Source organism: Bombina bombina, chromosome 3 (assembly GCF_027579735.1).
Source record: "Bombina bombina isolate aBomBom1 chromosome 3, aBomBom1.pri, whole genome shotgun sequence".
NCBI lineage: Eukaryota > Metazoa > Chordata > Amphibia > Anura > Bombinatoridae > Bombina > Bombina bombina.
Window position 1 is genome coordinate 48453776 of NC_069501.1, and position 27723 is coordinate 48481498.

Sequence of the window (27723 nt, forward strand, 5' to 3'; positions counted from 1 at the left end):
AATGTTTAATTGTATATTTAATTAATTTGAGTAGGGTTAGGCTTTTTAATATGTAATTTATTTAATTTAATTGGTAGTTTCATTTAATTGTAGTATAATAGTTAGGGTAAGTTAATTAATAGTTTAATATAGTTTATTTTAATTCTACAGGTAAATTTAAATTTATTTGAAGATAGGGATGTTGTAATTTTAATTTAAAGTTAGCGGGTTGTTAGGTTTAGGGGTTAATAGCTTAATATATTTTTTGGCAATGTGGGGGGCTGACGGTTTAGGGGTTAATAGGTTTAGTTAGTGGTAGTGATGTGGGAGGCCAGAGGTTTAGGGGCTAATACATTTATTTAGGTTGAGGCGAGGTCGGGGAGCGGCGGGATAGGGGTTAATAAATTTATTTAGGTTGCAGCAGGATCGGGGAGCGGTGGGATAGGGGTTAATAACTTTTTTTATATTGCGGCGGGTTGGGGAGCGCGGGATAGGGGTTAATAACTTTATTTATGTTGCGCCGGGGTCGGGGAGCGGCGAGATAGGGGTTATTAACTTTATTTATGTTGCGGCGTGGTCGGGGAGCGGCGGGATATGGGTTAATAACTTTATTTATGTTGCGGCGGGTTGGGGAGCGGCGGGATATGGGTTAATAACTTTAGGTTGAGGTGGGGTCGGGGAGCGGAGGGATAGGGGTTAATAACTTTATTTAGGTTGCGGCGGGGTCGGGGAGCATCGGGATAGGGGTTAAACATTCTAGTGTAGTGGCAGCGTTTAGTGACAGGGTATGAATAAAGTTTGGAAAAAGCCGAATAGACGCGAGATTGATGACTGCTAGTTAACAACAGTCCAATGCTCATCGCCCCATACTTGGTGCGCGTCTTTTTGCCAGCTATTTTCATAGCTAAGGAGAGCGTATTGAGATATGCGGCTGCAATGTTAGGCGAGTGTATTGATGCCGGCGAATGCAACACATTTGACGGCTTGATAGATATCCCCCAGAGACTTTTTTCACCTTGTTTGCTGTATTTGTCTGAAAATCATAAATAAACAGCCCTTTAAAACAAATGAACAAAAAAAAAACCAGCTGATTAGTTTTTGCGTTATTCTAAAAGTTAGACCTTTCTCACTTTTAGAATAATGCAAAAACTAATCGGCAATGTTTATTTTTGTGGGCATGAAAGACTTAAAAAAGTTCAAATTTACACTGGTTAGGCAGGAAAGGCTTTGCAAGTTCAAGTTACACTATTCAACATTGATTTAGCAATGTACTTGTCGGAAAACGTATCACTTTTGATCTGACCCCAATAAATAAACATATGTTTATGTTGCTGCTGGCTTGTAGCACTAGCACATGCTAATTCTTATTTTTTTACTTTTAATGATAAATTATTTTTCAGAATTTTATGTTTGTTTTTTTCTACATATGTCTTTATGTGGGCCAGCTAGTGTATAAATTAAATTTTGTTTGTGGAGTTAGCATTTTACTATAATATAAAAATGAGCCAACCTTCGTGTAAATTACAGCTGAAGATCGACTTGAAAGGTGTGTAACATACTAGGCTATTATAATAATAATATTAACAAAACATACAGATTTAGGAACATTGCATTCACTGACTATAAACAATCCTAAATTACTGACTTTCCAACATTTTAAATATTCAAACAAAAAACAATGAATACAATGGTCTGGAAGCCATAACTCACGGGATGTGATCTAGTGATGTTTTAATTTTTTTTCTTTTTCTTTTAAGCCTAAATAAATTGAAATAGAAAAGTGTCATATTAGAGGAAGTTTTATTATTTCTTGGAAAACAAAGAACAGAGGGGTAATGAATTACTGCAGCATTATTGTTAAGAAGAGCAATTCCTCCCCTCTACCTTGTAAGAATGGTTTGCCCCAGATGACCTGCTCTCTTTAGAACTTGCTGAGCCAGAGAGGAGAGTTAGGGAGGTGTGTGCAGTTTCACTTCTTATTGAGACTACACAGGGACAATACACATCACGGACTGGAGCATTTCTTATACTGACAACTGCTGTGAGCTGTTATCTATACAGGTATGATAAGGCCATTTCTATTGTTCTTGAGTAAATACTTAGGAGATCAGTGTCACATTTAGTCTGTGTTTTATTTGTCATTAGATGTATTCTTAATCCATAATTTGTAGTCAAATTTGTTACGTACTCATCTAAAATGTGTGACTTCCACTTATTTACTAAGGATAAATCTAAAATATTAAAGCTTCCAAGTGTTAATCTATGATGATTTTTTTCCCTCTTATAATTTGAGGGTGACAAAGATACATATATTGATCTTTTAACCCACTGGCTGCCAGGCAGCAAATCGTATTCTAGTCTGTATAGTGACAAGATGTAACTTTTGCATTATGTTTAACCCCCTCTATGGGAGGTAAACACATAGTTATGTAGGGTTAGTCATTTATAAATTTTGTGACTATATATATTCCATGATATATTCTGTATAGTGCTATAATTTGTACTTGTATTTGTTGTGTACTATTCTACAATCTGTGATGTAATCCCCCACCCTTGTATTTACAGTTCAATTATTTTGCTTTAACACATTATTTTATTTTTATGTAACCTCTTAGCTTGTGTGTGTATATACAGTATATATATATACTGTATATATATATATATATATATATATTGCATAATTCAAATTAATTAAAGGGACACTGTACCCAATTATCAAATTTTCTTCATTCTCTTGGTATCTTTATTTGAAAAGCAAGAATATAAGTTTAGAGGCCAGCCTATTTTTGGTGAACAACCTTGGTTGTTCTTGCTGATTTGTGGATAAATTCACCCACCAATAAACAAGTGCTGTCCAGGGATCTGAATCAAAAATTGGGTGGCTCCTTAGCTTAGATGCCTTCTTTTTCAAATAAAGATAGCAAGAGAACGAAGAAAATTTGATAATAGGAGTAAATTAGAAAGTTGCTTAAAATTGCATGCTCTATCTGAATCATAACAGAAAAAAAATTGGGTTCAGTGTCCCTTTAATCTCTCTAAGCGTGATGTGGGAATCCAGACATGGACCCGTTGCTCAGTGTGCCTAGAGGAATATGGCTGCACCTCACTGATGAGGCCCACACTAGGCCGAAACGTACGTCTGGGGTTTTGCCGTTTTTCTCGTTCAGAGAGGGATTGCCTGGTATTTAGGGGCTGGACTGTACTGTTAAGTCAGGATCAGACTGATATGCTACAGGAAAGTTCTTTTCTTTGAAAGGCGCATTTGAGCAAAAAAGGTTGCTTCTTGAGTGGTAACTAGCCATAGAACAAGCTATTATGCTATTGTTCGTTCCCATGTTGAGTGCTTCTCTTTTTTTTTATTTATATATATATATATGAAATAGACTGCAATCTCAAACTGGACTGGGTACACATTCTATGTATTCTATGTCACTGTAAAACTCATAGCTCTGGATAGTTACAGACAGCTGTACAGTTCCCAACAAGTCAGGAAGTTAACCCCTGACCAGTTTGGGTGCAAAGCCTATTGGGAAAAATGCAAAACAAAATGATCAACTCAAGTTAGTTGACTTTAGCCAAACAGTTTAAGCCCAGGACCTTATCAAGAGCTCTTCCCTCCTGGGTCCCTACCTACAACTAGACAATGCATGCGATCAATCAAACACACCGAATAACACACAAGGGTTCACAGGCCCTATGTTATTTCCCTAGACACATACAAAACACACAAATAGACTATACATACATATTATATATATATATATATATATATATATAGAGAGAGAGAGAGAGAGAGACACACACACACACATTGTAGTCCTCTCTAGCAAACAATGTGTTAATTCTTGTGATTCCAGTGATGTAACAGCTGGCAAAGAATTAATTAAGCGTGCATTAACTTGTAAAAACATTTTCAACCTAAGTGGCATGTCGGGCTGACTCCTGTATTACACAGTGAGTCACTTAAGTAGCGCAGCAGGAAGACGCTAGCCTGGGATGTTTACTACTTTTAAGGAAGAGCCTCATCCTTTATTTACAAAGGAAAAGGGATCAGATACTTTATACAGATCGCACTACATGTGGGGCACAGCTGAAGATGATACAAGGGAGACGTGTTGCTAATTATACAGTGTGGAGCTGCGATGTTGCCAGTACATGTGTCAGTTTTTCACTGGATTTTGGCTAAAGTGACCATATGTTTTTGGATTACAATGTCATTTAGCAAACATTTTCCCAGTAAAGATATTTTAGTATTCTGAAATCTGTCATCCCTGCTTTGTATGTATCAAAATATATACTTGTATAAAAATATTTATTTGTACATCTGTTCATTTATTTCCCTTGTTAAATTAATGTATTCTTTTTAAAGTCAAATTTTATAGAAAGTTCTTACTCAAATGTAAAAAAGCAGAGAAATGAATTGTAAATTTGCATTTAAAGGGATACGAAACAAAAAAGGAACCTTTCATGATTTACACAGAGCATGCAATTCAAAATTTTCCAATTAACTTCCATAATCATATTTTGTCTTTTTATATGCACACTTACTGATGCACCAGCTCCTACTGAGCATGTGCAAGAGTTCGCGCTATATATTACATATTGGAGTCTGTTATTGGCTGATGTCTGTCACTTGATACAGGATTTCAAAATAATGCACATTTCTCTTGTTAAGTGTATCCAGTCCACGGATCATCCATTACTTGTGGGATATTCTCCTTCCCAACAGGAAGTTGCAAGAGGATCACCCACAGCAGAGCTGCTATATAGCTCCTCCCCTCACTGCCATATCCAGTCATTCTCTTGCAACTCTCAACTAAGATGGAGGCCGTAAGAGGCCTGTGGTGTTTTATACTTAGTTTATTTCTTCAATCAAAAGTTTGTTATTTTTAAATGGTACCGGAGTGTACTGTTTATCTCAGGCAGTATTTAGAAGAAGAATCTGCCTGCGTTTTCTATGATCTTAGCAGAAGTAACTAAGATCCTTTGCTGTTCTCACATATTCTGAGGAGTGAGGTAACTTCAGAGGGGGAATAGCGTGCAGGTTTTCCTGTAATAAGGTATGTGCAGTTAAAATATTTTTCTAGGGATGGAATTTGCTAGAAAATGCTGCTGATACCGAAGTAATGTAAGTAAAGCCTTAAATGCAGTGATAGCGACTGGTATCAGGCTTATTAATAGAGATACATACTCTTATAAAAGTGTATTTTAAAACGTTTGCTGGCATGTTTAATCGTTTTTTACATATGTTTGGTGATAAAACTTATTGGGGCCTAGTTTTTTCCACATGGCTGGCTTGAATTTTGCCTAGAAACAGTTCCTTGAGGCTTCCCACTGTTGTAATATAAGTGGGAGGGGCCTATTTTGGCATTTTTTTGCAGAGCAAAAATTACAGACACAGACATCCAGCTTCTTCCTGCATGATCCAGGACTTCTCTGAAGGGCTCAAAAGGCTTCAAAAGTCGTATTGAGGGATGTAAAAAGCCACAGTAGAGCTGTGGCAGTTGTTGTGACTGTTTAAAAAACGTTTTTGTCATTTGTTATTCCGTTTTTGGTATTAAGGGGTTAATCATCCATTTGCAAGTGGGTGCAATGCTCTGCTAACTTATTACATACACTGTAAAAATTGCATTTTTTCACTGTTATTTCAAAATTTGGGAAAATTTGTGTTTCTTAAAGGCGCAGTAACGTTTTTTATATTGCTTGTAAACTTGTTTTAAAGTGTTTTCCAAGCTTGCTAGTCTCATTGCTAGTCTGTTTAAACATGTCTGACACAGAGGAACCTACTTGTTCATTATGTTTGAAAGCCATGGTGGAGCCCCATAGGAGAATGTGTACTAAATGTATTGATTTCACCTTAAACAGTAAAGATCAGTCTTTATCTATAAAAGAATTATCACCAGAGGGTTCTGTCGAGGGGGAAGTTATGCCGACTAACTCTCCCCACGTGTCAGACCCTTCGCCTCCCGCTCAGGGGACGCACGCTAATATGGCGTCAATTACATCAGGGATGCCCATAGCGATTACCTTGCAGGACATGGCTGCAATCATGAATAATACCCTGTCAGAGGTATTATCTAGATTGCCTGAATTAAGAGGCAAGCGCGATAGCTCTGGGGTTAGGAGAGATACAGAGCGCGCAAATGCTGTTAGAGCCATGTCTGATACTGCGTCACAGTATGCAGAACATGAGGACGGAGAGCTTCAGTCTGTGGGTGACATCTCTGACTCGGGGAAACCTGATTCAGAGATTTCTAATTTTAAATTTAAGCTTGATAACCTCCGTGTATTGCTTGGGGAGGTATTAGCTGCTCTGAATGACTGTAACACAGTTGCAATTCCAGAGAAATTGTGTAGGCTGGATAGATACTATGCGGTGCCGGTGTGTACTGACGTTTTTCCTATACCTAAAAGGCTTACAGAAATTATTAGCAAGGAGTGGGATAGACCCGGTGTGCCCTTTTCCCCACCTCCTATATTTAGAAAAATGTTTCCAATAGACGCCACTACACGGGACTTATGGCAGACGGTCCCTAAGGTGGAGGGAGCAGTTTCTACTTTAGCAAAGCGTACCACTATCCCGGTTGAGGACAGTTGTGCTTTTTCAGATCCAATGGATAAAAAATTGGAGGGTTACCTTAAGAAAATGTTTATTCAACAAGGTTTTATTTTACAGCCCCTTGCATGCATTGCGCCTGTCACTGCTGCAGCGGCATTCTGGTTTGAGGCCCTGGAAGAGGCCATCCAGACAGCTCCATTGAATGAAATTATTGACAAGCTTAGAACGCTTAAGCTAGCTAACTCATTTGTTTCTGATGCCATTGTTCATTTGACTAAACTAACGGCTAAGAATTCCGGATTCGCCATCCAGGCGCGTAGGGCGCTATGGCTTAAATCCTGGTCAGCTGACGTGACTTCAAAGTCTAAATTACTCAACATTCCATTCAAGGGGCAGACCTTATTCGGGCCTGGCTTGAAGGAAATTATTGCTGACATTACTGGAGGCAAGGGTCATACCCTTCCTCAGGACAGGGCCAAATCAAAGGCCAAACAGTCTAATTTTCGTGCCTTTCGAAATTTCAAGGCAGGAGCAGCATCAACTTCCTCCGCTTCAAAACAAGAGGGAACTGTTGCTCATTCCAGACAGGCCTGGAAACCTAACCAGTCCTGGAACAAGGGCAAGCAGGCCAGAAAGCCTGCTGCTGCCCCCAAGACAGCATGAAGGAACGGCCCCCTATCCGGAAACGGATCTAGTGGGGGGCAGACTTTCTCTCTTCGCCCAGGCGTGGGCAAGAGATGTTCAGGATCCCTGGGCATTGGAGATCATATCTCAGGGATATCTTTTGGACTTCAAAGCTTCTCCTCCACAAGGGAGATTTCATCTTTCAAGGTTATCAGCAAACCAGATAAAGAAAGAGGCATTCCTAAGCTGTGTGCAAGACCTCCTAGTAATGGGAGTGATCCATCCAGTTCTGCGGACGGAACAAGGACAGGGATTTTATTCAAATCTGTTTGTGGTTCCCAAGAAAGAGGGAACCTTAAGACCAATCTTGGATCTAAAGATCTTAAATAAATTCCTCAGAGTTCCATCATTCAAAATGGAAACTATTCGGACCATCCTACCCATGATCCAAGAGGGTCAGTACATGACCACAGTGGACTTAAAGGATGCCTACCTTCACATACCGATTCACAAAGATCATCATCGGTTCCTAAGGTTTGCCTTTCTAGACAGGCATTACCAATTTGTAGCTCTTCCCTTCGGGTTGGCCACTGCCCCGAGAATTTTTACAAAGGTTCTGGGCTCACTTCTGGCGGTTCTAAGACCGCGAGGCATAGCGGTGGCTCCGTATCTAGATGACATCCTGATACAGGCGTCAAGCTTTCAAATTGCCAAGTCTCATACAGAGATAGTTCTGGCATTTCTGAGGTCGCATGGGTGGAACGTGAACGTGGAAAAGAGTTCTCTATCACCACTCACAAGAGTCTCCTTCCTAGGGACTCTTATAGATTCTGTAGAGATGAAAATTTACCTGACGGAGTCCAGGTTATCAAAACTTCTAAATGCTTGCCGTGTCCTTCATTCCATTCCACGCCCGTCAGTGGCTCAGTGCATGGAAGTAATCGGCTTAATGGCACATAGTGCCATTTGCGCGCCTGCATCTCAGACCGCTGCAATTATGCATGCTAAGTCAGTGGAATGGGGATTACTCAGATTTGTCCCCTCTACTAAATCTGGATCAAGAGACCAGAGATTCTCTTCTCTGGTGGCTTTCTCGGGTCCATCTGTCCAAGGGTATGACCTTTCGCAGGCCAGATTGGACGATTGTAACAACAGATGCCAGCCTTCTAGGTTGGGGCACAGTCTGGAACTCCCTGAAGGCTCAGGGATCGTGGACTCAGGAGGAGAAACTCCTCCCAATAAATATTCTGGAGTTAAGAGCAATATTCAATGCTCTTCTAGCTTGGCCTCAGTTAGCAACACTGAGGTTCATCAGATTTCAGTCGGACAACATCACGACTTTGGCCTACATCAACCATCAAGGGGGAACCAGGAGTTCCCTAGCGATGTTAGAAGTCTCAAAGATAATTCGCTGGGCAGAGTCTCACTTTTGCCACCTGTCAGCGATCCACATCCCAGGCGTAGAGAACTGGGAGGCGGATTTTCTAAGTCGTCAGACTTTTCATCCGGGGGAGTGGGAACTCCATACGGAGGTGTTTGCTCAACTGGTCCATCGTTGGGGCAAACCAGAACTGGATCTCATGGCGTCTCGCCAGAACGCCAAGCTTCCTTGTTACAGATCCAGGTCCAGGGACCCGGGAGCAACGCTGATAGATGCTCTAGCAGCTCCTTGGTTCTTCAACCTGGCCTATGTGTTTCCACCGTTTCCTCTGCTCCCTCGACTGATTGCCAAAATCAAACAGGAGAGAGCATCAGTGATTCTGATAGCGCCTGCGTGGCCACGCAGGACCTGGTATGGAGACCTAGTGGACATGTCATCTCTTCCACCATGGACTCTGCCTCTGAGGCAGGACCTTCTAATACAAGGTCCTTTCAATCATCCAAATCTAATTTCTCTGAGACTGACTGCATGGAGATTGAACGCTTGATTCTATCAAGGCGTGGCTTCTCCGAGTCAGTCATTGATACCTTAATACAGGCTCGGAAGCCTGTCACCAGGAAAATCTACCATATGATATGGCGTAAATATCTTTATTGGTGTGAATCCAAGAGTTACTCATGGAGTAAGGTTAGGATTTCTAGGATATTGTCCTTTCTCCAAGAGGGTTTGGACAAAGGCTTATCAGCTAGTTCTTTAAAAGGACAGATCTCTGCTCTGTCTATTCTTTTGCACAAGCGTCTGGCAGAAGTTCCAGACGTCCAGGCATTTTGTCAGGCTTTGGTTAGGATTAAGCCTGTGTTTAAAACTGTTGCTCCCCCATGGAGCTTAAACTGGGTTCTTAAAGTTCTTCAGGGAGTTCCGTTTGAACCCCTTCATTCCATTGATATTAAACTTTTATCTTGGAAAGTTCTGTTTTTGATGGCTATTTCCTCGGCTTGAAGAGTCTCTGAGTTATCTGCCTTACATTTTGATTCTCCTTATCTGATTTTTCATTTAGACAAGGTAGTTCTGCGTACCAAACCTGAGTTTTTACCTAAGGTGGTTTCTAACAGGAATATCAATCAAGAGATTGTTGTTCCATCATTGTGTCCTAATCCTTCTTCAAAGAAGGAACGTCTTTTGCATAATCTGGACGTAGTCCGTGCCTTGAAGTTTTACTTACAGGCTACTAAAGATTTTCGTCAAACATCTGCCCTGTTTGTCGTTTACTCTGGACAGAGGAGAGGTCAAAAAGCTTCGACAACCTCTCTCTCCTTTTGGCTTCGGAGCATAATACGCTTAGCCTATGAGACTGCTGGACAGCAGCCCCCTGAAAGGATTACAGCTCATTCTACTAGAGCTGTGGCTTCCACCTGGGCCTTTAAAAATGAGGCCTCTGTTGAACAGATTTGCAAGGCTGCGACTTGGTCTTCGCTTCACACCTTTTCAAAATTTTACAAATTTGACACTTTTGCTTCTTCGGAGGCTGTTTTTGGGAGAAAGGTTCTACAGGCAGTGGTTCCTTCCGTTTAAGTTCCTGCCTTGTCCCTCCCATCATCTGTGTACTTTAGCTTTGGTATTGGTATCCCGCAAGTAATGGATGATCCGTGGACTGGATACACTTAACAAGAGAAAACATAATTTATGCTTACCTGATAAATTTATTTCTCTTGTAGTGTATCCAGTCCACGGCCCGCCCTGTCCTTTTAAGGCAGGTCTAAATTTTAATTAAACTACAGTCACCACTGCACCCTATGGTTTCTCCTTTCTCGTCTTGTTTCGGTCGAATGACTGGATATGGCAGTGAGGGGAGGAGCTATATAGCAGCTCTGCTGTGGGTGATCCTCTTGCAACTTCCTGTTGGAAAGGAGAATATCCCACAAGTAATGGATGATCCGTGGACTGGATACACTACAAGAGAAATAAATTTATCAGGTAAGCATAAACTATGTTTTTACTAAAATAACATTTATTTTGTATGCAGCTCTTTTGCGATGTAGTATTTAATTGCTGATTTATACAGGTCCATTGGGTTGATTGACACCTCCTGCTAGTGACCGATTGGCCACGAATCTGCAGGGGGCGACATTGCACAAACAGTTCACCAGAACTGCTTGTGCAATGTTAAATGCCGACAGCGTATGCTGTCGGCATTAAGCAATGTTGGGTGGACATGACAGCTACAGCGTGTTATGTCCATCCGACAGATGGTAAATCGGCCCCTCAGGCAGAATAAAAGGCTTAAAAACTAACAATATCGAAAAAAATAAGATAATCTGTACACAGGCTTTTAGGACCATTATTAATATTTTGGTAAAGCCAATTCCCCTGCTGTCTGATTCAAAAGTAGCTTTAAATAATCCACAAGGTTCTCACCTAGGAGCCATATGTCAGTGTGGCTCCCGAAGGGCACAGTCACCTCCTCAAAGGGATATTTAAGGGACATTAAATACTAAGGACCAGATTACGAGTGGAGCACTAACGTCTGAGTGCCAGCGACAAGTGGTTAATCGCGGGTGTGTGCACTTATTGGGTTTACTGCTATTATTACGTGTTGAAATTAAACGTGATCGCTTGAGCGCAATATACACTAGAATGATTACTGCATCATCAGAGCTGTGGTTAACTGTTTTGCGAAACATAAAAGTTATAAGGGGGCCGATTTATTACCTTCAGGCTCGCCGGAAACAGAAGTTATGAAGCAGCGGTTTAAAGACCGCTGCTCCATAACTTATCTGCCTGCTCTGAGGCCGCGGACAGAAATTAACCCAATCGAATATAATCGGGTTGATTGACACCACCCTGCTCGCACTATGATAAATTTACCCCAAGGGCTCAAAGATATAAGATCTCAGGTGTTAGAAAAAAAAGGTAAACAAAGGGCTTTAAAGGGAAATTAAACCCAATTTTTTTCTTTCATGATTCAGATAGAGAATACCATTTTAAACAACTTTCCAATTTACTTATTTTATCTAATTTGCTTCATTCTCTTGATATTCATTCCTGAATAGCATATCTAGATAGGCTCAGTAGTTTCTGATAGGTGGCTGCACAGAGATGCCTCATGTGATTGGCTCATCAATGTGCATTGATGTTTCTTTAACAAACTATATCTAAAGATTGCAGCAAATTAGGTAATAGAAGTCAATTGGAATGTTGTTTAAAATTGTATTCTCTATGTGAATCATTAAATCATTTTTTGGGTTTAATGGCCCTTTAACATTGAGATACATATACTTACATGTCTAAAAATGTATATGTATGTGTGTTTGTGTATATATACGTTGTTTGGAGTAGCCGTGTTAGTCCAGAGATTTAGATATCAAAATAACAAGAGTATTGCATTGAGCAATGATACTTTTTTTATTGGACTAACTATACATTTATAAGTTGACAAGCTTTCGGAAGAGTTCCTTCCTTTATCAAGTCTGAAGCAATACTGACCAATTCAATGGAATTTACAGATTATGGGGCATATTTATTAAAGTCTGGCGGACCTGATCTGGCAGTGCGGATCAGGTCCGCCAGACTTCGCTGAATACGGCGAGCAATACGCTCACCGTATTCAGCATTGCACCAGCAGCTCACAAGAGCTGCTGGTGCAACGCCGCCCCTTGCAGACTCGCGGCCAATAGGCCACCAGCAGGGGGTGTCAATTTCCGGCGATGTCTGTCCGTCTGCTCAGAGCAGGCGGACAGGTTATGGAGCAGCGGTCTTTGTGACTGCTGCTTCATAACTGCTGTTTCTGGCGAGCCAGAAACACGGGACATCAAGCTCCATACGGAGCTTGATACATATGCCCCTATATCTTAAAACACAGGATGGCTTACTGGGATGCTATATTGGAGAAACAAGACAAAAACTGCACCCCCCCCCCCACTGTATGTCTCTCTCCCCCCTTTGTGTGTCTCTCTCCCCCCTCTGCCCCCCTTCTGTCTCTCTCCCTCTCTCTGTCGCTCTCTCTCCCTCCCTCTGTCTTTCTCTCTCTCCCTCCCTCTGTCTCTCTCTCCCTCCATCTGTCTCTCTGCCTCCCTCACTCTGTCTCTCTCTCCCTCTGTCTGTCTCTCTCATCCTCCCTCTGTGTGTCTCTCTCCCTCCCTCTCTGTGTATGTCTCTCTCTCCCCTCTGCCCCCTTCTGTCTCTCTCCCTCTCTCTGTCGCTCTCCCTCTGTCGCTCTCTCTCCCTCCCTCTGTCTTTCTCTCTCTCCCTCCCTCTGTCTTTCTCTCTCTCCCTCCCTCTGTCTCTCTCTCCCTCCATCTGTCTCTCTGCCTCCCTCACTCTGTCTCTCTCTCCCTCTGTCTGTCTCTCTCATCCTCCCTCTGTGTGTCTCCCTCCCTCCCACTGTTTGTGTCTCTCTCCCTCCCTCTCTGTGTGTGTCTCTCTCCCCCCTCTGTCTCCCTCCCTCTGTCGCTCTCTCTCTCTCCCTCCCTCTGTCTTTCTCTCTCCCTCCCTCTGTCTCTCTGCCTCCCTCACTCTGTCTCTCTCTCCCTCTGTGTGTCTCTCTCATCCTCCCTCTGTGTGTCTCTCTCCCTTCCAATGTGTGTGTCACACTCCCTCTTTGTGTGTGTCTCTCCCCCCTCTGTGTGTCTCTCTCTTTGCATATCATCTGTGTCCCTCTCTCTCCCTCGTGTGTGTCTATCCCTCTCTCCCACTCTGTGTGCGTCTCTCTATCCCCTCTCTGCACCCTCTGTGTCCTTACCCCCCTCTGTGTCCCTCCCCCCTCTGTACCCCCCTCTGTGTCTCTCTCCCCCACCTCTGTGTTTCTTTCCCCCCTTCTGTGTCTCTCTTCCCCCCTCTGTGTCTCTATCCCCCCTCTGTGTCTCCCTCCCCCTTTGTGTCTCCCTCCCTCTGTCTCTCTCCCTCCTCCCTCTGTCTCTCTCTCCCTCCCTCTGTCTCCCTCCCTCTCTCTCCCTATGTGTATCTCTCTCCCTCCCTCTGTGTCTCTCTCTCCCTCCCTCTCTGTGAGTATCTTTCTCTCCCTCCATCTCTCTGTGTGTCTCTCTCTCCCTCCCTCTGTTTCCCTCCCTCTCTCCCTATGTGTGTGTTTCTCTCTCCCTCCCTCTCTTTGAGTGTCTCTCTTTCCCTCCCTCTCTCTCTCTCTCTCTCTCTCTCTGTGTCTCTCTCTCCCTCTCTCTGTGTGTGTCTCTCTCTCCCTCCCTCTCTCTCTGTGTCTCTCTCTCCCTCCCTCTCTGTGTGTGTGTGTTTCTCCCTCCTTCTCTCTGTGTGTCTCTCTGTCCCTCCCTCTCTGTGTGTGTGTGTGTCTCTCTCTCCCTCCCTCTCTCTGTGTGTGTGTTTCTCCCTCCCTCTCTCTGTGTGTCTCTCTGTCCCTCCCTCTCTGTGTGTGTGTCTCTCCCTCCCTCTCTCTGTGTGTCTCTCTTTCCCTCCATCTGTGTGTGTGTGTGTCTCTCTCTCTCTCTCCCTCCCTCTCTCTGTGCCCCCCCCACTGTATGTTTCTCTATCCCCTGTTTCTCTCTCTCTCTCTCTCTCTCTCTCTCTTTCTCTCCCCCCCCCCTCCCCCCTCTGTGAAATGTTGCATCTGATGGACTTGAGTCCAATATCAGAGCCCCCGAATCATGACAATATGCAGGACGGTGGTTACTTTCTATCTGGGACTGAGTCAAAGAAACCTGGGAGTGGAGTTGGTGGGTTATGAAGGTGTTACATTGTTATAGGCTGGCAAATCAGGGAATGGCAGAACATGTTAGCAGACAGTGAGGACAAGTGCCCAATCTGTCCAGCAAATTAAAGGATGGTCAGGAGTTCTGCAGAAGCACATTTCTTGGAGCTGCCACTTCCAGGATTTCTAAAGTTGTGATTCAAATATTTAGTTTACTCACATAATGACTAAGATGAGGTAGTCCAACTGGAATATTAAGATATGGTGAGATATTACAGTTAATCATGCTAATTACTGCAACAGGTATTTTTACAATGAATGTGCCAACAAAATCTGCCACATACCCTGCAACCTCTCAGCCAACAGGTGGCAATGCATTATCTTGAAAACCAAATCCATAGTTAAAGAGACATGAAACACATTTTTTTCTCTTTCTTTTTTCAGACTGTAATTCCACATAAATAACCCTATTTATCAAGGGGTCGGAGTGCGCTGCAGGTTCGCATAAGTGAACCTTTACCCAAGATTTACGACCGCTGCTTCTTAAACCACTTTGCCACTTTATGTGGTGTATGTCAGTCCCCCTGGTATTTTCCGACCTAGGAGATTGACGATGGTAAATGTGGGAGCATATTGCTGCCTTGTGGACACAAAGCCAGGAGGACAGGGGCGAAGATCTATACCCCTGTCCACCTAACTTTCTTAAATTTGGCCAAAAATGTAAATGTTTGCCTAGCAATAAAATGTAATTTATTTTTTAGGATTCTTTTTGCCTGCTTTTCCTGTAATTTATCTCTGAAATTGTTGTTCGGTATTTGGCATTTGTTTGCGATATGCCCCTAAGCTTACATCCTCGCTTTCCAAAAATTAAATAATAAGAGAACAAAGAAAATCTAATAATAGAAGTAAATTAGAAAGTTGTTTAACATTGCTTGCTCTATCTGAATCATGAAAGAAACATTTTGGGTTTCATATCTCTTTAAATGTTGAGGCCATTCCAGGCACATAAAAAGTATATCACACAGAAGTGGTCTTTTAAGAAACATAGAAGCCAGTAGTATGCTGGGGCTGTACTTGAATGACACTTTGCAATATAAAGTGGGTCAAGAAAACAAATCAAAACTGCTTTAGTCTTTTTGCTAACATTAGAGCAGTGCTGCATGTACTTAGTGCACCCACACAGGGCTGATAGCTGCATATGCTCTGTGCATAGTGCACAAACCTTACTTACACATCCTCATCTATGTGCAGGCATTCTGTGATGATATCAGAGTTGAAAAAAACAACAACTTTTAAATGCATAGTGGCAGCTTCTGCTGATGACCCTTTAAAGGGACAGTATACACTCATTTTCATATAACTGCATGTAATAGACACTACTATAAAGAATAAGATGCACAGATACTGATATAAAAATCCAGTATAAAATGGTTTAAAAACGTACTTAGAAGCTTTCAGTTTAGCTCTATTGAAAAGGCAGCTGGAAAGCCCACTGCAAGTGGCAAATAAGACACTCCCCCCCTCCCCCTTCTTTTGCATATTAAAAGACCCTTTACACAAACAGGAGCAAGCTGGAGAAGGTAGCTGACGGTATTCAAATAAAACTTTGGGGCTTGGTTAGGAGTCTGAAAATCAGAGCAATGTTATTTAAAAATAAGCAAAATTATACATTTTAAAAAAAAAACAACTTTATGGGCTTTATAAATAGATCATCTACAAAACATTTATGCAAAGAAAAAATGAGTGTATAATGGCCCTTTAAGGACCCTGTTGTCCTGTTCTCACTGGGCACATTTATAATCCTTATTAGTTTATATTTGGCCTTGTTCCATAACTCCTGTTTTTGTCCAACCTCCTGATTACTTCTGTCTGGGCTCCTCATCTACATATCTGTATTTTATCTGTGATTCATTTACATATTTAATTAAAGCATCAAGGGACAATTGAACATTTTCCTTTCAAATTTGTGCAATTCTTTTGAAAATATTCCAATTATTTAAAAATAAATATATAACAGTATACATGCATTAAATAATAGAACACTCTTTTGGGGGTTTGTGAAATAACAAAACCAAGAATATTAAAAATAAAATTAAAGCTTGTCATCGTCACAAAAAAACATTATTTGATCATTAATGTGCAAACGACCTCCTGTCTTTAAAGGATTAAGCAAAACTCATTTGGTTATGACTGTACATTTGTACCTGTTATTAGGTTAGTAAGTCAGGTTATAAAGGTTGTAGAGCTGTTTTTAAAGAATAAAGCCAGTTATTCTGTATAGCATACTAGGTTCTAGGCAGGAGTGGACTGAGACCAACCAGGGCCCCTGGGTTAAAATTAGGGAAGGGCTCCCAGAGCCCCCAACCTCCAGGGACATTGCCCCCCAAATCAAGGGCCAAAGACCCCTATACTTCAGGGCCCCACAGCCTCAGACCCTCTCTCCAGGGCCCTGCACCCACCAGGGAAAGACCCCACACTACAGGGTGCCCTGAGCAGCAGACCTCCTATCCAGGCATAAGGCACCCACTCCAGGGACTGGGCCCCCACTCCTAGGACAGCGCCCCCGCTCCAGGGACAGGGAACCTTCTCTAACCACCCTTAACTGCTTATTTACTGCTAGCGCAGCTGCCGGCACTATACTATCTCTTGATCATCTTTAGCCTGCCCCAGCTCACAAACACTAGCTAAAACCTGCCTGCTGCTGCTTGCTTCCTCACAGTCACAACTGCTAGAGTAGCGCAGCTGTCAGCACTATACTATCTCTTGATCATCTGCAGCCTGCCCCAGCTCACAAACACTAGCTAAAACCTGCCTGCTGCTTGCTCCCTCACAGTCACAACTGCTAGAGTAGTGCAGCTGTCAGCACTATACTATCTCTTGATCATCTGCAGCCTGCCCACTCACAAACACTAGCTAAAACCTGCTGCTGCTGCTTGCTCCCTCACAGTCACAACTGCTAGAGTAGCGCAGCTGTCAGCACTATACTATCTCTTGATCATCTGCTGCCTGCCCCAGCTCACAAACACTAGCTAAAACCTGCCTGCTGCTGCTTGCTCCCTCACAGTCACAACTGCTAGAGTAGCTCAGCTGCCAGCACTATACTATCTCTTGATCATCTGCAGCCTGCCCCAGCTCACAAACACTAGCTAAAACCTGCCTGCTGCTGCTTGCTCCCTCACAGTCACAACTGCTAGAGTAGCGCAGCTGCCAGCACTATACTATCTCTTGATCATATGCTGCCTGCCCCAGCTCACAAACACTAGCTAAAAGCTGCTGCTGCTGCTGCTTGCTCCCTCACAGTCACAACTGCTAGAGTAACGCAGCTGTCAGCACTATACTATCTCTTGATCATCTACTGTCTGCCCCAGCTCACAAACAGTAGCTAAAACCTGCTGCTGCTTGCTCCCTCACAGTCACAACTGCTAGAGTAGCGCAGCTGTCAGCACTATGCTATCTCTTGATCATCTACTGCCTGCCCCAGCTCACAAACACTAGCTAAAACCTGCCTGCTGCTTGCTCCCTCACAGTCACAACTGCTAGAGTAGCGTAGCTGCCAGCACTATACTATCTATTGATCTTCTGCTGCCTGCCCCAGCTCACAAACACTAGCTAAAACCTGCCTGCTGCTGCTTGCTCCCTTACAGTCACAACTGCTAGAGTAGCGCAGCTGCCAGCACTGTACTATCTCTTGATCATCTGCTGCCTGACCCAGCTCACAAACACTAGCTAAAACCTGCTTGCTGCTGCTTGCTCCCTCACAGTCACAACTGCTAGAGTAACGCAGCTGCCAGCACTATACTATCTCTTGATCATCTGCTGCCTGCCCCAGCTCACAAACACTAGCTAAAACCTGCTGCTGCTTGCTCCCTCACAGTCACAACTGCTAGAGTAGCTCAGCTGTCAGCACTATACTATTTCTTGATCATCTGCTGCCTGCCCCAGCTCACAAACACTATCTAAAACTTGCTGCTGCTGCTTGCTCCCTCACAGTCACAACTGCTAGAGTAGCGCAGCTGTCAGCACTATACTCTCTCTTGATCATCTGCTGCCTGCCCCAGCTCACAAATACTAGCTAAAACCTGCCTGCTGCTGCTTGCTCCCTCACAGTCACAACTGCTAGAGTAGCTCAGCTGTCAGCACTATACTATCTCTTGTTCATCTGCTGCCTGCCCCAGCTCACCAGCACTAGGTAAAACCTGCCTGCTGCTGCTTCCTCCCTCACAGTCACAACTGCTAGAGTAGCGCAGCTGCCAGCACTATACTATCTCTTGATCATCTGCTGCCTGCCCCAGCTCACAAACACTAGCTAAAACCTGCTTACTGCTGCTTGCTCCCTCACAGTCACAATTGCTAGAGTAACGCAGCTGCCAGCACTATACTATCTCTTGATCATCTGCTGCCTGCCCCAGCTCACAAACACTAGCTAAAACCTGCTGCTGCTTGCTCCCTCACAGTCACAACTGCTAGAGTAGCTCAGCTGTCAGCACTATACTATCTGTTGATCATCTGCAGCCTGCCCCAGCTCACAAACACTAGCTAAAACCTGCCTGCTGCTGCTTGCTCCCTCACAGTCACAACTGCTAGAGTAGCACAGCTGCCAGCACTATACTATCTCTTGATCATCTGCTGCCTGACCCAGCTCACAAACACTAGCTAAAACCTGCTTGCTGCTGCTTGCTCCCTCACAGTCACAACTGCTAGAGTAACGCAGCTGCCAGCACTATACTATCTCTTGATCATCTGCTGCCTGCCCCAGCTCACAAACACTAGCTAAAACCTGCTGCTGCTTGCTCCCTCACAGTCACAACTGCTAGAGTAGCTCAGCTGTCAGCACTATAATATCTCTTGATCATCTGCTGCCTGCCCCAGCTCACAAACACTAGCTAAAACTTGCTGCTGCTGCTTGCTCCCTCACAGTCACAACTGCTAGAGTAGCGCAGCTGTCAGCACTATACTCTCTCTTGATCATCTGCTGCCTGCCCCAGCTCACAAATACTAGCTAAAACCTGCCTGCTGCTGCTTGCTCCCTCACAGTCACAACTGCTAGAGTAGCTCAGCTGTCAGCACTATACTATCTCTTGTTCATCTGCTGCCTGCCCCAGCTCACCAGCACTAGGTAAAACCTGCCTGCTGCTGCTTCCTCCCTCACAGTCACAACTGCTAGAGTAGCGCAGCTGCCAGCACTATACTATCTCTTGATCATCTGCTGCCTGCCCCAGCTCACAAACACTAGCTAAAACCTGCTTACTGCTGCTTGCTCCCTCACAGTCACAATTGCTAGAGTAACGCAGCTGCCAGCACTATACTATCTCTTGATCATCTGCTGCCTGCCCCAGCTCACAAACACTAGCTAAAACCTGCTGCTGCTTGCTCCCTCACAGTCACAACTGCTAGAGTAGCTCAGCTGTCAGCAGTATACTATCTCTTGATCATCTGCTGCCTGCCCCAGCTCACAAACACTAGCTAAAACCTGCCTGCTGCTGCTTGCTCCCTCACAGTCACAACTGCTAGAGTAACGCAGCTGCCAGCACTATACTATCTCTTGTTCATCTGCTACCTGCCCCAGCTCACAAACACTAGCTAAAACCTGCCTGCTGCTGCTTGCTCCCTCACAGTCACAACTGCTAGAGTAACGCAGCTGCCAGCACTATACTATCTCTTGATCATCTACTGTCTGCCCCAGCTCACAAACACTAGCTAAAACCTGCCTGCTGCTGCTTGCTTCCTCACAGTCACAGCTGTTAGATTAGCACAGCTTCCAGCACTATACTATCTCTTGTTCATCTGCTGCCTGCCCCAGCTCACAAACACTAGCTAAAACCTGCCTGCTGCTGCTTGCTCCCTCACAGTCACAACTGCTAGAGTAGTGCAGCTGCCAGCACTATACTATCTCTTGTTCATCTGCTGCCTGCCCCAGCTCACAAACACTAGCTAAAACCTGCCTGCTGCTGCTGCTTGCTCCCTCACAGTCACAACTGCTAGAGTAGCGCAGCTGCCAGCACTATACTATCTCTTGTTCATCTGCTGCCTGCCCCAGCTCACAAACACTAGCTAAAACCTGCCTGCTGCTGCTTGCTCCCTCACAGTCACAACTGCTAGAGTAGCTCAGCTGCCAGCACTATACTATCTCTTGATCATCTGCAGCCTGCCCCAGCTCACAAACACTAGCTAAAACCTGCCTGCTGCTGCTTGCTCCCTCACAGTCACAACTGCTAGAGTAGCACAGCTGCCAGCACTATACTATCTCTTGATCATCTGCAGCCTGCCCCAGCTCACAAACACTAGCTAAAACCTGCTGCTGCTGCTTGCTCCCTCACAGTCACAACTGCTAGAGCAGCGCAGCTGCCAGCACTATACTATCTCTTGTTCATCTGCTGCCTGCCCCAGCTCACAAACACTAGCTAAAACCTGCCTGCTGCTTGCTCCCTCACAGTCACAACTGCTAGAGTAGCGCAGCTGCCAGCACTATACTATCTCTTGATCATCTTCAGCCTGCCCCAGCTCACAAACACTAGCTAAAACCTGCTGCTGCTGCTGCTGCTTGCTCGTTCACAGTCACAACTGCTAGAGTAGTGCAGCTGCCAGCACTATACTATCTCTTGTTCATCTGCTGCCTGCCCCAGCTCACAAACACTAGCTAAAACCTGCTGCTGCTGCTGCTTGCTCCCTCACAGTCACAACTGCTAGAGTAGCGCAGCTGCCAGCACTATACTATCTCTTGTTCATCTGCTGCCTGCCCTAGCTCACAAACACTAGCTAAAACCTGCCTGCTGCTGCTTGCTCCCTCACAGTCACAACTGCAAGAGTAGCGCAGCTGCCAGCACTATACTATCTCTTGTTCATCTGCTGCCTGCCCCAGCTCACAAACACTAGCTAAAACCTGCTGCTGCTGCTGCTGCTGCTTGCTCCCTCACAGTCACAACTGCTAGAGTAGTGCAGCTGCCAGCACTATACTATCTCTTGTTCATCTGCTGCCTGCCCCAGCTCACAAACACTAGCTAAAACCTGCTGCTGCTGCTTGCTCCCTCACAGTCACAACTGCTAGAGTAGCGCAGCTGCCAGCACTATACTATCTCTTGTTCATCTGCTGCCTGCCCTAGCTCACAAACACTAGCTAAAACCTGCCTGCTGCTGCTTGCTCCCTCACAGTCACAACTGCTAGAGTAGCGCAGCTGCAAGCACTATACTATCTCTTGTTCATCTGCTGCCTGCCCCAGCTCACAAACACTAGCTAAAACCTGCCTGCTGCTTGCTCCCTCACAGTCACAACTGCTAGAGTAGCTCAGCTGTCACTGCTGCGCTAGCTCATTTAGCAAACTACGACTGTGAGCATAAGCAGCACACCAAGAGTCCCCTTTGGGGATACAAATCAAATTACGCTATTTTAAGTGCATTGTACCTTAAAATCGCAGTTATTTTCGTATGCATAGGATTTCTCCTTTCAGAGTAATTAGTGCTTTGGTTATGTTTATTAAAGCTCAACACTTTTTTAATTTGAGAGAAAAACAGTGAGATCTGCTGGGTGAAAATGTTTACAGAATTACACTGGGCTTTAAGAGTCAATTTCATAGACGCCCATGAAACTGTTCAACCCATTTTACGAAAAAAAACAATGGTTGAGCTTTGTATTTCATACTGATAAGTACAAATTTCTATGTTTTTTTGAACATCTAGTTTACTTCGATAACGATTTACGCTGTGAATATTTAATATGATTTATTCCTGTGTAACTTACATACAAATTATACGTTTTTGATAAAATGCCATTTTTGGTGAACAATTTTGTTATGATTTTTGATGCAGCTAAGCAATACCATTTATTCCTGATTATTTTTGTGTGAATGGTTCAATTATTAATTTTGTAAGATTCTTAAATTACAGTTTCTCTTGTTAAGTGTATCCAGTCCACGGATCATCCATTACTTATGGGATATATTCTCCTTCCCAACAGGAAGCTGCAAGAGTCCACCCACAGCAAAGCTGCTATATAGCTCCTCCCCTAACTGCCATTACCAGTCATTCTCTTGCAAGTCTCAACATAGATAGGAGGTCGTGAGAGTCTGTGGTTTTTTATACTTAGTTTATTTCTTCAATCAAAAGTTTGTTATTTTTAAATGGCACCGGAGTGTGCTGTTTATCTCAGGCAGTATTTGGAAAAAGAATCTGCCTGCGTTTTTTCTATGATCTTAGCAGACGTAACTAAGATCCAGTTGCTGTTCTCACACATTCTGAGGAGTAAGGTACTTCAGAGGGGGAATGGCGTGCAGGTTTTCCTGCAAATAAGGTATGTGCAGTAAAATATTTTTCTAAGGAATGGAATTGACTAAGAAAATACTGCTGATACCGAAGTAATGTAAGTACAGCCTTTAAATGCAGTGAAAGCGACTGGTACCAGGCTGATTGATAGAGATATATGCTAAGGTATGTGCAGTAATATATTTTTCTAAGGAATGGAATTGACTAAGAAAATACTGCTGATACCGAAGTAATGTAAGTAAAGCCTTAAATGCAGTGATAGCGACTGGATCAGGCTTATTAATAGACATACATACTCTTATAAGAATGTGTTTTAAAACGTTTGCTGGCATGTTTAATCGTTTTTTAACATATGTTTGGTGATAAAACTTATTGGGGCCTAATTTTTCCACATGGCTGGCTTAAATTTTGCATAGAAACAGTTATAGGGAAGGTAATCCACAGCTCAGCTGTGGCAGTTTTGTTGTGTCTGTTTAAAAAAATGTCGTTTTTTTTTTCTTTCTGTTTTTTGCATTAAGGGGTTAATCATCCATTTGCAAGTGGGTGCAATGCTCTGTTAACTTATTACATGTACTGTAAAAATTTCGTTTGATTTACTGCCTTTTTTCACTGTTTTTCAAATTTTGACAAAATTTGTTTCTCTTAAAGGCACAGTAACGTTTGTTATATTTGCTTGTTAACTTGATTTAAAGTGTTTTCCAAGCTTACTAGTCTCTTTATTAGTTCTAACATGTCTAACATAGAGGAGGCTCTGTGTTTATTATGTTTAAAGCCATGGTGGAACCCCATTTTAGAATGTGTACCAGATGTACTGATTTCATGTTAAACAATAAAGATCATTTTTTGTATTTAAAAACATTATCACCAGAGGATTCTGTCGAGGGGGAAGTTATGCCGACTAACTCTCCCCACGTGTCAGACCCTTTGACTCCCGCTTTAGGGACTCACGCTCAAATGGCGCCAAGTACATCAAGGGCACCCATAGTGTTTATTTTACCAGAGGATTCTGTCGAGGGGGAAGTTATGCCGACTAACTCTCCCCACGTGTCAGACCCTTTGACTCCCGCTCCATGGACTCACGCTCAAATGGCGCCAAGTATATCAATGGCGCCCATAGCGTTTATTTTACAAGACATGGCAAAGGTTGTGTATAATACACTGGCAGCAGTATTAGTCAGACTACCTGAAATTAAAGGAAAGCAAAACAGCTCTGGGGGTAGATACAGAGCATACAGACGCTTTAAGAACCATGTCTGATACTACCTCACAATATGCTTAGTCTGTGGGTGATATTTGTGACTCAGGGAAGATGATTTAACCTGATTCTGATATTTCTACATTTAAAATTTATGCTTGAGAACCTCCACTTGTTGCTCAGGGAGGCTTTAGCTGCTCTGAATGAATGTGTACAATCGCAGTGCCAGAGAAATTGTGTAGACTGGATAAATAATATGCAGTGCCGGTGTGTACTTATGTTTTTCCAATACCTAAAGAGGTTTACTAAAATTTTTCATAAGGAATGGGATAGACCAGGTGTGCCGTTCTCTTCCCCTCCTATTTTTTAGAAGAATGTTTTCTAATAGTTGCCACCACACGGGACTTATGGCAGACAGTTTCTAAGGTGGAGAGAAGAGTTTCTACTCTAGCTAAGCGTACCACTACCTCTGGCGAGGACTGTTGTGCTTTTTTAGATCCAATGGATAAAAAATGTTTATTCAACAAGGTTTTATCCTGCAGCCCCTTGCACGCATTGCTCCTGTCACTGCTGCTGCGGCGTTCTGGTTTGAGTCTCTTGATGAGGCTTTACAGGCTCCATTGGATGAATATATTTGACAAGCTTAGAGCACTTAAGCTAGCCAATTCCTTTGTTTTCTGATGCCTTTGTTCCTTTGACTAGACTAACGGCTAAGAATTCTGTTTTTTACTATACTGACGCGCAGAGCGCTATGGCTTATATCATGGTCAGCTGTCGTGACTTTAATAAATAAGCTACTTAACTTCCCTTCAAGGGGCAGACCCTATTCAGGCCTAGTTTGAAGGAGATTATTACTTATATCACTGGAGGAAAAGATCATGCCCTTCCTCAGGACAGGTCCAAATCAAGGGACAAAAAAGGCCTAATTTTCGTGCCTTTCGAAAATTCAAGGCAGGTGTGGCATCAACTTCCTCTAAGGCAAAATAAGAGGGAACTTTTGCTCAGTCCAAGGCGGTCTGGAGACAACCGGACCTGGAACAAAGATAAGCAGGTCAAGGAGCCTGCTGCTGCCTCTAAAACAGCATGAGGAACGGACCCCTATCTGGTAACGGATCCTATAGGGGGCAGACTTCATTCTTCGCCCAGGCGTGGGCAAGAGATGCCCAGGATCCCTGGGCATTGGAAATTATACCCCAGAGATATCTTCTGGATTTCAACGCTTTCCCCCCCAAAAAAGGGGAGTTTTTGCCTTTCACATTTATCTGCAAACCAGATAAAGAAAGAGACATTCTTGCATTGTGTACGTGACCCATTCAGTTCCAATAGAGGAACAGGGACACAGTTTTCCTCAAATCGGTTTGTGGTTCCCAAGGAAAGCAAACCTTCAGACCTATTTTGGATCTAAAAGATCTTAAACAAATTCTTTAGAATTCTATCATTTAAGATGGAAACTATTCGTACCATCTTAACTATGATCCAGGAGAGTCAATAGAGGACTACAATGGATTTGAAGGATGCTTATCCTCACATTACGATGCATAAAGATCACCATCGGTTTTTCAGGTTTGCCTTTCTAGACAGGCATTACCAGTTTGTAGCTCTTTCCTTTGGGTTAACTACAGCCCCTAGAATCTTTATGGAGGTTCTGGGGTCACTTTGGCGGTCCTTAGGCCGCGGGGCATAGAAGTGGCCCCTTATTTAGACGACATCCTGATACAGGCGTCAAACATCCAAGTTGCCAAGTCTCATACGGACGTAGTACTGGCATTTCTGAGATCGCATGGGTGGAAAGTGAACAAGGAAAGAGTTCTCTATCCCCAATATCAAGGGTTTCCCTCCTAGGGATTCTGATAGATGTTGTAGAAATTAAAATTTACCTGACGGAGTCCAGGTTGTCAAAGTTTCTAAATTTCTGCCGTGTTCTTCATTCCATCCGCGCCCTTTGGTGGCTCAGTACATGAATGTAATCGGCTTAATGGTAGCGGCAAGGGACATAGTACCGTTTGCACGCCTACATTTCAGACCACTGCAACTATGCATGCTCAGCCAGAGGAACGGGGATTACACAGATTTGTTCTCCTGTTAAATCCGGACCAAGAAACCAGAGATTCTCTTCTCTGGTGACTATCTCGGGTCCATCTGTCCAAGGGTATGACCTTCCGCAGGTCAGATGGGACAATTGTTACAACAGATGCCATCCTTTTAGGTTGGGATACAGTCTGGAACTCCCTGAAGGCTCAGGGATAGTGGACTCAGGAGGAGACCCTCCTTCTAATGAATATTCTGGAACTGGGAGCGATATTCCATGCTTTTCAGACTTGGCCTCAGTTAGCAACTCTGAGGTACATCATATTTCAGTCGGACAATATCACGACTGTGGCTTACATCAACCATCAAGGGGGAACAGAAGTTCCCTAGCAATGTTAGAAGTCTTAAAATAATTCACTGGACAGAGACTCACTCTTGTCTAAAAGCTATCCCTATCCCAGGTGTTGAGAACTGGGAGGCAGATTTTCTAAGTCGTCAGACTTTTCATCCGGGGGAGTGGGAATTCCCTCCGGAGGGGTTTGCACAAGATCAAGCAGGAGAGTGCTTTGGTGCTTTTGACAGCGCCTGCGTGGCCACGCAGGACCTGGTATGCAGATCTGGTGGACATGTCATCCTTTCCACCACGGTCTCTGCTTCTGAGACAGGACCCTCTACCTCAGGGTCTTTTCAACCATCTAAATATAACTAATCTGAGATGGACTGCCTGGAGACAGAACGCTTGATGTTATCAAAGCATGGCTTCTCCGAGTCAGTAATTGATACCTTAATACAGGCATAAAAGCCTGTCTCTAGGAAAATTTAACATAAGATATGGTGTAAATATCTTATTGTTATGAATCCAAGGGTTACTCATGGAGTAAAGTCTGGATTCCCAGGATATTATCTTTTCTCCAAGATGATTTTGAGAAAAGGGTTGTCAGCTAGTTCTTTAAAAGGACAGATTTCTACTCTGTCTATTCTTTTGCACAAGCGTCTGGCAGGTATTCTAGATGTTCAGGCATTTGGTCAGGCTTTGGTTAGAACCAAGCCTGTGGTTAAAAATGTTGCTCCGCCATGGAGCTTAAAGCTGGTTCTTAAGGTTCTTCAAGGAGTTCCATTTGAACCTTTTCATTCCATAGATATCAAACTTCTATCTTGGAAAGTTCCTTTTTGGTAGCTATTTCCTCGGCTCATAGAGTCTCCAAGTTATCTGCGTTGCAATGTGATTCTCCTTATCTGGTTCTCCGTACGGATAAGGTAGTCCTGTGTACCAACCTGGGTTTTTACCTAAGGTGGTATCTAACAAGAATATCACTCAAGAGATTGTTGTTCCATTCTTGTATCCTAATCCTTCTTCAAAGAAGGAACGTCTATTACACAATTTGGACGTGGTTCGTGTTTTAAAGTTTTACTTACAAGCTACTACAGATTTTCATCAAACATTCACCTTGTTTGTTGTCTATTCTGGACAGAGGAGAGGTCAAAGGACTTCAGCAACCTCTCTGTCTTTTTGGTTAAAAAGCATAATTCATTTAGCTTATGAGACTGCTGGACAGCAGCCTCCTGAAGGGATTACAGCTCATTCTACTAGAGCTGTGGTTTTCACTTGGGCCTTTTTTAAATGTGGCTTCTGTTGAACAGATTACAAGACGGAGTCTTGGTCTGCGTTTCATACTTTTTCAAATTTAAAAAATTTGATACCTTGCTTCTTCGGAGGCTATTTTTGGGAGAAAGGGTTTTTTACAGGCAGTGGTAACTTCCGTTTAAGTACCTGCCTTGTCCCTCCCATCATCCGTGTACTTTAGCTTTGGTATTGGTATCCCATAAGTAATGGATGATCCGTGGACTGGATACACTTAACAAGAGAAAACATAATTTATGCTTACCTGATAAATTTATTTCTCTTGTAGTGTATCCAGTCCACGGCCCGCCCTGTCACTTTAAGGCAGGTAATTTTTCCATTAAACTACAGTCACCACTGCACCCTATGGTTTTCCTTTCTCTGCATGTTTTCGGTCGAATGACTGGTAATGGCAGTTAGGGGA

At 43.4% G+C, this 27723-nt stretch overlaps 1 protein-coding gene across 1 annotated transcript in view; it reads left to right on the plus strand.

The window, feature by feature from the left end:
• The first annotated feature begins 1922 nt into the window (after positions 1 to 1922).
• Positions 1923 to 27723, plus strand: part of GRAMD1C (GRAM domain containing 1C) — a 455805-nt gene continuing 430004 nt past the window's right edge. Inside the window, exon 1 of the mRNA XM_053705832.1 lies at positions 1923 to 2040. The gene's annotated coding sequence lies outside the window, so the exon portion shown is untranslated. The remainder of the gene's footprint in view (positions 2041 to 27723) is intronic.